The sequence below is a fragment of the Canis lupus genome, chromosome 2 (genome assembly GCF_011100685.1).
Source record: "Canis lupus familiaris isolate Mischka breed German Shepherd chromosome 2, alternate assembly UU_Cfam_GSD_1.0, whole genome shotgun sequence".
Classification (NCBI taxonomy): Eukaryota; Metazoa; Chordata; class Mammalia; order Carnivora; family Canidae; genus Canis; species Canis lupus.
Genome location: NC_049223.1, coordinates 31,817,820 through 31,827,118, shown reverse-complemented (window position 1 = coordinate 31,827,118; position 9,299 = coordinate 31,817,820).

The window sequence follows — 9,299 nt, the reverse complement described above, 5'->3', positions numbered from 1 at the left end:
CCTATGGATTTGATAGGTAATTATGTTCTTAGTGTCTTCAGTAGGACCTAAGCAGGGGTTATTCTCCTAATTCTCTTGAGTGTGAAGAAGCAAAAATTTACTTGATTGCTCAATATTTAGCACATATGGGTAATAACCATCTCTCATGCCAGGATATGGGGCAACCAAGCATCCATTCTCAAATTATGCTTTTTCTCTGCATGTAAATTTGTTGAGACAGAGAGAAATGAATGCACTGAGGGTTGAATGCAAATTTCCCGTTTGGCTGTTGACTTTATTTCTTTGGGTAGATTTAAAGTCTCTGTCCGTGTGCCCTGAGTTTCACTGTTAGGAGTCAGTCTCTGTGCTTTACCACCCCTGTGTTTTCTGACACATCTCTGGGCCATGGCATCTGTCCCCGGGGCCCCTTGTCTCTTGCTCGTCATTTGAGCTGCTGAAGCGTCTCATTGGCTCAAGAACAACATGCCCCCTAAGAGATTTGACCTAGATCAGACCTGGCAAAAATGTGATTCAAGTCTGGCATGTCAAGCTTCGACCCCTCAACTCGTTCAAAATGCAAAATTGCAAAATTTCTGTGGTGTCAGAGAGAGATCCAACTGGACGAACACAGATGTATGACGTTTATCACCTTCTAAGAAACTAAGTCAGTTCAACGCACCTGCAGAAAATATGTACTGTCTTATAATCTGTTAGGTGCCCTACATTAAAAGGTCACTAAAATTGTCGCACAATGTGTTTTATGTAAATATTTGTGTATATGTGGTTTCTTTTTTTTAAGATTTTATTTTTAAGTGATCCCTGCACCCAACATGGGGCTTGAATTTACAAGCCTGAGATCAAGAGTCACATGTTCTACTGATAGAGCCACCCGGGCGCCCCGTATGTGTTTTTCCTATTCATTATGTTGTACCCCTGTCCTCGAGTATACTCTGATAAAATTACTTTCTTGTTTCTTTCTCCATCACATCCATCCTAAATGACTTTGCTCTGTAATCACAAGATGTGCTTATGTTTTTTCCATCCTCATACTTTCTCCTCCCAGCTCTCCTTAACTAAAGCTCAGTCAACTTACAGATGTAAATAAAAAACACTGGACACAGCTTAGGGCTCCTTATTTGAATGAAGAGTTACATCAGTATTCATTCTGTCTTTCCCTCTCCACACAGACACACACATTTAAGCCCAGAGACCACCTGCACCCACTATCATAGAGCTCTTACATGAAGGGATTTAGCATAAAAGGAGAAGAATTATTTCATCCCTGAGGCTGACATTAGCGATGCTGTGTTGAGGAATCATACCCAGAGAGGAGGATCATTTCCCACTGGATTGAAAAAATGCATAATAGCTATTTATTATTTTAGATATCCATCCAAGACAGAGGATTTGAATGTAGGATGGCAGGAAGTATGATTTTATTTGGTTTTGGTTTAGACACTCTCTTTCTTTTCAGGAATAATAATAATATATAATGATAGTAGTAATGACGTATTGATGATGATGACGATAATGAAGATAAAATCTTTATGAGAATCACAGTATTTTACAGCCAAAAAAAAAAAAAGTTGATCTAAAATTTAAATACCCTAATATGAGTTGGGTTGAGTGAGAAAATTGAGGAAATAGCCCACGGTCATTCAGCTGTAAAAATTAAGAAGATAATTTTAAGTTTCCTTCTTCAGATTTGTGTCATGCATCATTATTTTCTTATAGCTTTCCCCCAGATTTGGTCATTCCATACTAAGGTGATCCCTGACTTCAGAGACATTATGTACATGAGTGATATCATTTGAAAGAACAACCAGTTCATCAACGATATGATAATGATAAGGATATGAACAGAATATACTGTTTTAGGAATTGATCATCTGGCACTTTGAGGTGATATCTTGTGCCTCCTACTAATTATATCTCCCCCAAGTATGTAATAAATAGGCTAATGCTTACTGCTATATACTGCGAGTTACCTGGATATAGAGTCTGTATGATCCATTTTACTACATAGAATACTTTGTAGACCTTATCTTGTTGCTTGATTTATTTTTTTAAAGATTTCTTTATATATTAGAGAGGAGAGAGAGAGAGAGAGAGAGAGAGAGAAAGATTCCCAAGCAGACTCTCCACTGAGCTTGGAGCTGGACATGGGGCTTGATCTCATGACCCAAGATTATGACTAAGCTGCAATCAAGTTAGATGATTATCCAATGGGGCCACCTTGGTGCCCGTATCTTCTTAATTTTAAGCAAAGATGTAGTTTATTTGCCCCATTTTCTTCTGCACTAACTATTCAGGGAGCATAACCCACCTACTTGGAAAAGAGCTTTTGCCACAAGATATTAAAAACAAGACAGAGAAAAAAATTAAAAATAAAATAAAAACAAGACAGAAGAATCACAGCAAATGAGTAATCCCATGAGAATTCGTATCAGTTTGCTCCGTCAAAACCTACACAGGACAAACAAATAGCACTGTCAATATTAGTAGCCTGAAGTACGGCTTTTGCAATTTTAATACAGCGACTGACAATTCATGACATAAACAAAATATATTTCAGATCCAAACTATTAAACAATAGACCATTTAATACATAGGTGTTGTATGTTAAATTCTCAAATTCTTTAAATGTTTTGTTTCATACTTAATATGAAAAATGAGTTGAATGCTATGGGAGAGACAATGAGAAATATTTGCAGCAAATATGTTTGTTACCAAAACATGAAGTACACGAGCTGAGGCGGAACAGAATACTAGGTGGTCACCTGAGAGAGAGGAAAAGACCAGATGGCCAACGCACACACGATTGATCACAGGTTGGGGTCATCCCCAGCCCTGAAGTCATGACAGGAACAGGACAACATGTCATCCTCAGTGAAACGGCATTTGCCCGTATAGTGATATCCCCAAGAAGAGTAAGGGATTCTTATTTATTTGGATTAAATCAGAGCATTCACATGAGAAAAATTAAGAATGTGTGGTCCATTCAACCTCCTGGTGTCCTGTGTACCCCGACATTCTTCCCCAGTGGCCGCTTTTGGGTATCTGTCCTTAGGTGTAGGCATGGCTCACACACTTCTGAACCTTATTCTCATCAGAACAATATAGTACAGATCTGTGCACATCTTCACGGGAAGACTGTCATCCCTTAGACAGTCGTAGAGTATTTCATTGTATGGCCACCATGATGTGTTTGGAAAATCTAGTCTTTTAGGGATTCTTCTCTGTCGTGTCCATGGCAATCGATACTTTGCTGAATAACCTCTAGAATATTTTCTATCACTCTTGTTAAATGTGTCTGAAAGAGGAATTTCCTTAGGTTGTACCAAATCACCTTCATACCATTCAAGTTGTACAGCTGGGTCAGTAATCTACGTCCATGACCCAAATCCGGCATCCAGCTTTCTATCCATTTTTTTTTCTTTTTTTGTGTGACCTAAAGGCTAAGAATGGATTTTATCTTTTTTAAATGGTACCCAGAAATGTGCATGTGTATGCGATTGAGGCCACATATAGTCTACAAACCCAAATCAAAAACACTGACTACATGATTTGCAGTGCTCACTACAAAATGAAAATCCACAGCACCTTGTTCAAGAATTATTAGGACTCTCAAGACAGCAACAGTCGAGCGTTAAACCAGGCCAAGGCCCCTCCTAGTAGAGGACCGCCTGTGCAGGCTCCAAGCTCACGAAGCCAGGGCTGACACGTGTACCGTCTGGCCCTTGGCCCATGCCAACACAACCCCAAGTGCCATCAGTGACAAGGTCACAGAGCCTGTTTCCTCACAGTTTACTCGACACGGTTTGCCAGACACGGTGGTAAGAACACCTTCATGGGCATTTCTAGTCTGTGAAAGGCAGAGGAGGTATTGTGTCCAAGTTATGTTTTCTTTTTCCATGAACTGTCTTCATATCATACCTCTGACCCCTGTAACTAGAGCATCATTAATCTCTTTCACATTACACAAGGCACTTAATAATCTTAAAGAAAAATCCATATTTTGTACATGCGATGAACAACAAATATTTTCCAAATTTTCTCTTTGTCTTTTGTACTTTATTTCTTTTCTTCTTCCCAAGTAAATGTTGCTTATATGTTTTGTGGGATCAAATTAATCAGTGTTTCTCATCTCCTCAGGGTTTTCATTCATGCTTTGAAACCCCAAGATCATAGTTGTATGTAGACATAGAAATTCATTTGTTTCTTCAAGAATTTGATGGGTTCTTTTTCAATGATTAAGACTTTGACTCTCTGACCCTTCTGGAATTTATTCTGATACTAGTTAAGAAATTTAGTGTTGTGGGCTGAAAAATGTTCCCTCAAAATCTGTTGGCTCCCTCCAGGACTGGTTTTGGAGACAGCATCTTTAACAAGGTGATTACGTTAAATGAGTCCCTAGGGTGGGCTCTCGTCCAATCTAGCCAGCAGCATTGTAGGAAGAGGAGGTTAGGACCTTGAAACACACACAAGGCAGACCCTGTGAGGACACGGGAAGGGACGGCATCTGCACGCCCAGGAGAGAGGTCTCAGGACCTGCCCTGCCCACCTGAACCATGGGCTCCCAGCCTCTTGCATGGTGGTATTTTGTTATGGCAACATGAGCAAACTAATAACATGGGGGTTTATATTTGCTGTATTAAGGGATACTTATTTAGCAACTCCAACAATATTTCTTGAAAAAATCTCTATTTCCCTGCTCATTAGAAATGGCACTTTCCTTACAGTCAAATCCCAGTATTATTTGAGTTTATTACTGAGAATTCTGTTCTATTTCATTGACCCGTCCATCTAACAAAGAGATAAAATCACACAGTGATTATTACCTATTTCAGCATATGTTTTATGCTGCGGCAGGACTATCTTTTTCTAATTATTCCGTTTTGAAATTATATTTCTATATGTGTTCGTTCTTTTTTTTTACATATAAGTGTTAGAATCATTTTTTTCAGTCTTAAGTAAACACCTTAAATATATATTTTTTTAATTTTTATTTATGATAGTCACAGAGAGAGAGAGAGAGAGAGAGAGAGGCAGAGACACAGGCAGAGGGAGAAGCAGGCTCCATGCACCGGGAGCCTGACGTGGGATTCGATCCCGGGTCTCCAGGATCGCGCCCTAGGCCAAAGGCAGGCGCCAAACCGCTGCGCCACTCAGGGATCCCGACACCTTAAATATTTTTAAAGGATTTAGGAAGAGTTGATAACTTGATGATTTTGAATTTTCCTATTAGAACACGTAGTTGCGATTCCACTTATAAGTCTTCCTTTGGGATCCCAGAAGTATTTTCTGTTTCTTTGTACACAGATCACACTTGTTTCTCACACTTTATCCCTAGATGTGCTACGTTTGTTGTTTCTGGGGTTTATTTTGGTATTAGATATGAAGCTCATATTATAGTTACCTTGTTTGCATATATGGGTGTCACATTTTCAGCAATTTTCTTATTGTTTACAATAATTTTTAAATGATTTTTGAGTTTTCCAGATGTGCAATCACTTACAAAAACCACATCATTTCGCTCTCTGTTTTCTAGTTGTTGTAACTCATATTTTTAGCTTGATCCCACACATCATTATAGAGCGGAGGAAGGAGGAAAACTGTCGTCATTGTCAACATCCTTGTATCACTAATTAAATGGGGATGATTTGGATGAAGTTTTCTTCGTTAAACTTGATGCCAGAAGTAGAAGCATTTATGCAGATTGAGTCAAAATTAAGAATAAGAATTAACTATTCTTTCTGCATCATGAGAAGGTATATGACTTGAGTTGATAGGTTAAATTAGGATACAGATTTTTAAGTTTTAACCCATTCTTCCATTTATAGAATAAACCTCAGTTTGGCTTTATATTTTTTATTATGCTGCTCTATTCTATATCTTATAATTTTGCATTGATGTACACCCAAGTAATTGGTTTATGGTTTCCTTTTGCCATTTATTTTTTTTAAGATTTTATTTATTTATTCACGAGAGACACAGAGAGAGAGGCAGAGACACAGGCAGAGGGAGAAGCAGGCTCCTCACAGGGAGCCCAATGTGGGACTCGATCCCAGACCCCCAGGATCATTCCCTGAGCCAAAGGCAGATGCTCAACCACTGAGCCAACCAGGCATCCTTCCTTTTGCCATTTAAAGTATTTTCGTTTTAAGATAAGATATTTTCCTCAGTCACAAAAAGAAATAGGAAATTCTCCCATTTGACTCTGTACTAGAGTGCTTCCAGAAAGCATGTAGAAGGACTGAGACGTTTCTGATCAATATGGGTTGGGAACACTTTTAGGGATAATGCTAGAAAATAAAAATTGCTTTTTCTTCTGTATTAATTATTCTGTTCTGGGTTGCTATGTCTTCCGGGATCAGCTTTGGCAAATCACATTTCCTTTGAAAAAAAAACATCCCATTTACATTAATTAATTGCAACCTTATGATTATCTTTACTTTTCCAAATTTGGTTCAATATGCGTCATTTTATACTTTGATATAAATTTAAGTTTATAAATGTATATAAGCTTTATCAAAATGTTTAATTAGATTTTGAGGTTATATTGAATTTAAAGATATAAAAAAATCATATAAATATCTGGCATATCATAAATAATCACAAGGAAACTGTTAGCAGGAAAATACAACCCCAAGTAAGGCTAAAACACAAAACACTAAAAACAGTCTCAAAATGATAGACATCATAAAGTTAGCAAGGAAAGACTTTAAAGTAAGTGTTGGGGCAGCCCCAGTGGCTCAGCAGTTTAGCACCACCTTCAGCCCAGGGCATGGTCCTGGAGACCCAGGATCGAGTCCCATGTCAGGCTCCCTGCATGGAGCCTGCTTCTCCCTCTGCCTGTGTCTCTGCCTCTCTCTCTCTCTCTCTCTCTCTCTGTGTGTGTTTGTGTGTGTGTGTCTCATGAATAAATAAATGAAACCTAAAAAAATAAAAAAATAAGAAAAACAAAGTAAGTGTTAATCAGGAAACCATGAAGAAAAACAAGAAAATATTAAGTGTATATTATCTTTTTAAAATATAGGATGTGATGCCCAGATACTATGCAATAGAAAGAATTCAAATAAATTTAGTATGCCATATTTCTGGATTAGGTGAATTGTAAAAATTTAGCAAAAAAAAAAAAAAGAATTACAGCTCATATATATATATACATATATATTACATCATGTATATGAATTACATCAACTGCTAATACACCCATACAAAATCTGTGTTCAATAAATGTGTATATCAATCTTCAATATTACTTGGGCATTTTTGTAAAAGTCCAGTGATATATTTGTATAATTCTTAGGTCACCCAGACTTATGATATTTTAATAGAAAGAAGACATTTATTTTCACCTTACATGTAGATAACAGAATGCACACTTAGGGATAAGAGTTTATAAAGTCCTCTCAATACTTCTATTGGATTTCTAGTTTCCAAATGCTAGTTCAATCATGTAAAGATATTATTTCAGCACTTTATTGCTTAAAATTAAGAGTGCTGCTCTCATCTAGCAGAGATTCCAATTCTGATCCCCACCATTCAAGGACTTCACAGTAGTTAGCAATCTGAGCATCAGAGAATGACCTTGAAATGCCCTATTCTTCCTAGGGATACTTTATTTCTGATGACGGTATTTGAATAAACCTAATTAATCCTCTTCATCCCAAAGCATATTTGTTCAGCAGCAACTGGAAATCCTTATGTGTCAAGAGACCGTATCTATATTTTTGTATCCTAAAGAATCATGATAAATGCAAACCACAGGAGAATATGCAAAGTATTCGCCAGGTGAGGAAGGAAAGAACGAGTGGCTTCTCAAGATTCTGCTTCTGTTGGGCTCTATTCTTAATTCTTTCAGGAGTATCTGTAATGGATATCCCCAATATATTTAGGCTAATCTTTTCCTCAAAAGAATATATCTATCTTTCTCTATACATATGATATAAAAACTTAAGACATGGATATTTTTGAATTAGTATCTTAAGCTATGAAGCGACAAGGCTGGTGTATTCCTTTTTAATGATATAATGTGATAGTACATTATCATTATAGTATAGTACATTATAAAGGGAAGGGGCAATATCATGAGTAAATATTAAACAATAACTTATATATTTTAAAAATACAAGAAGATATGGAATTAAAAGTTTATAAGGCTAACTTTCTTTCCTGAATTGTGACATCAAATCTCCTAAGTAGTCTATAGAAACTGTGAAAGAAACTTTACTCATATTGGATGTTTCATTGGCAAATTTGCTTTGTTCATGTCTCCACAGCCCATCTAATTCAGTAATCCTGCAGCTGGATACTGGAATAACTACAAATTTGAAACTGACTCAGAAAAAAATATTTATTGGTTAAATTAAGGTGAATAAAATCATTGGGAATACTCTCTAACTCTTGATATAATTGATGATAACATGGAACAGTATAAAATCAAAAGTAAAAAAAAACTTCATGAGATAGAAATTATTTCTCTGGAAATTTCAACGCAGGTATGTATCACAAACTTCAGGTTTCTGTGTGAGAGTGTGATGACACAGCTGGGTCAGATGTCATGGGTATGTGTGTGCACAAGTGTGTGAGTATGGGTATGTGTGTGAGCTGTGCGAGTGCATTCATGATCAGAGTCTGATATCGACACGGGGATCCACGGAGCACAGACATTTGTAAATGCATCTGAAAACATCACGTTCGCTCAAAGATATTATGACTTATTAAAATGAGTTTATATAAACTCCATGGAATATTATTATTTATTCTTCTCAAAATGTGTTCATTTTGTTTGGACATAACCTTTGCTGGAAAACGCCAAAAGCATTTAATACACTGAGCATCAGTGTCCAGTAGGATTGTTTAAGCAAGGACGTAAGTCTTAAAAAAGTGTCAAATAGAGGTAGAAACTCAAAATATGTATTTGGATTTTACAAGTTATAGCTTCTTTGTTGGTAAAATGATATTTAAACATGATAAAATGTTTTTGCTTGCCAGGGTCTATTTGAGGTCGGCCACGCAGAGAGGGGAGTAATCTGTAGGGTAGTGGGGAGGGTGGTCTGGACCTGTTGAATCTCCCTGCTGAGGACCTCTGATCCCACACAGCCATGCAAACCAGGCCCTCTGAACTGAAGTCCTACTTCACAGCATCTGGAAACAACCCTGATCAGACGATGCGTACATATGAGATGTGACAGCCTGGAATAGAGAATGTCACCTGGGAGCAAGTGGATGAAGGGGTCGCTGATCAATCCAACTGAACAAAACACAGAGGTCACATTTTTTTCCCATTTGTTTCTGTGATGTTTCACTTATTC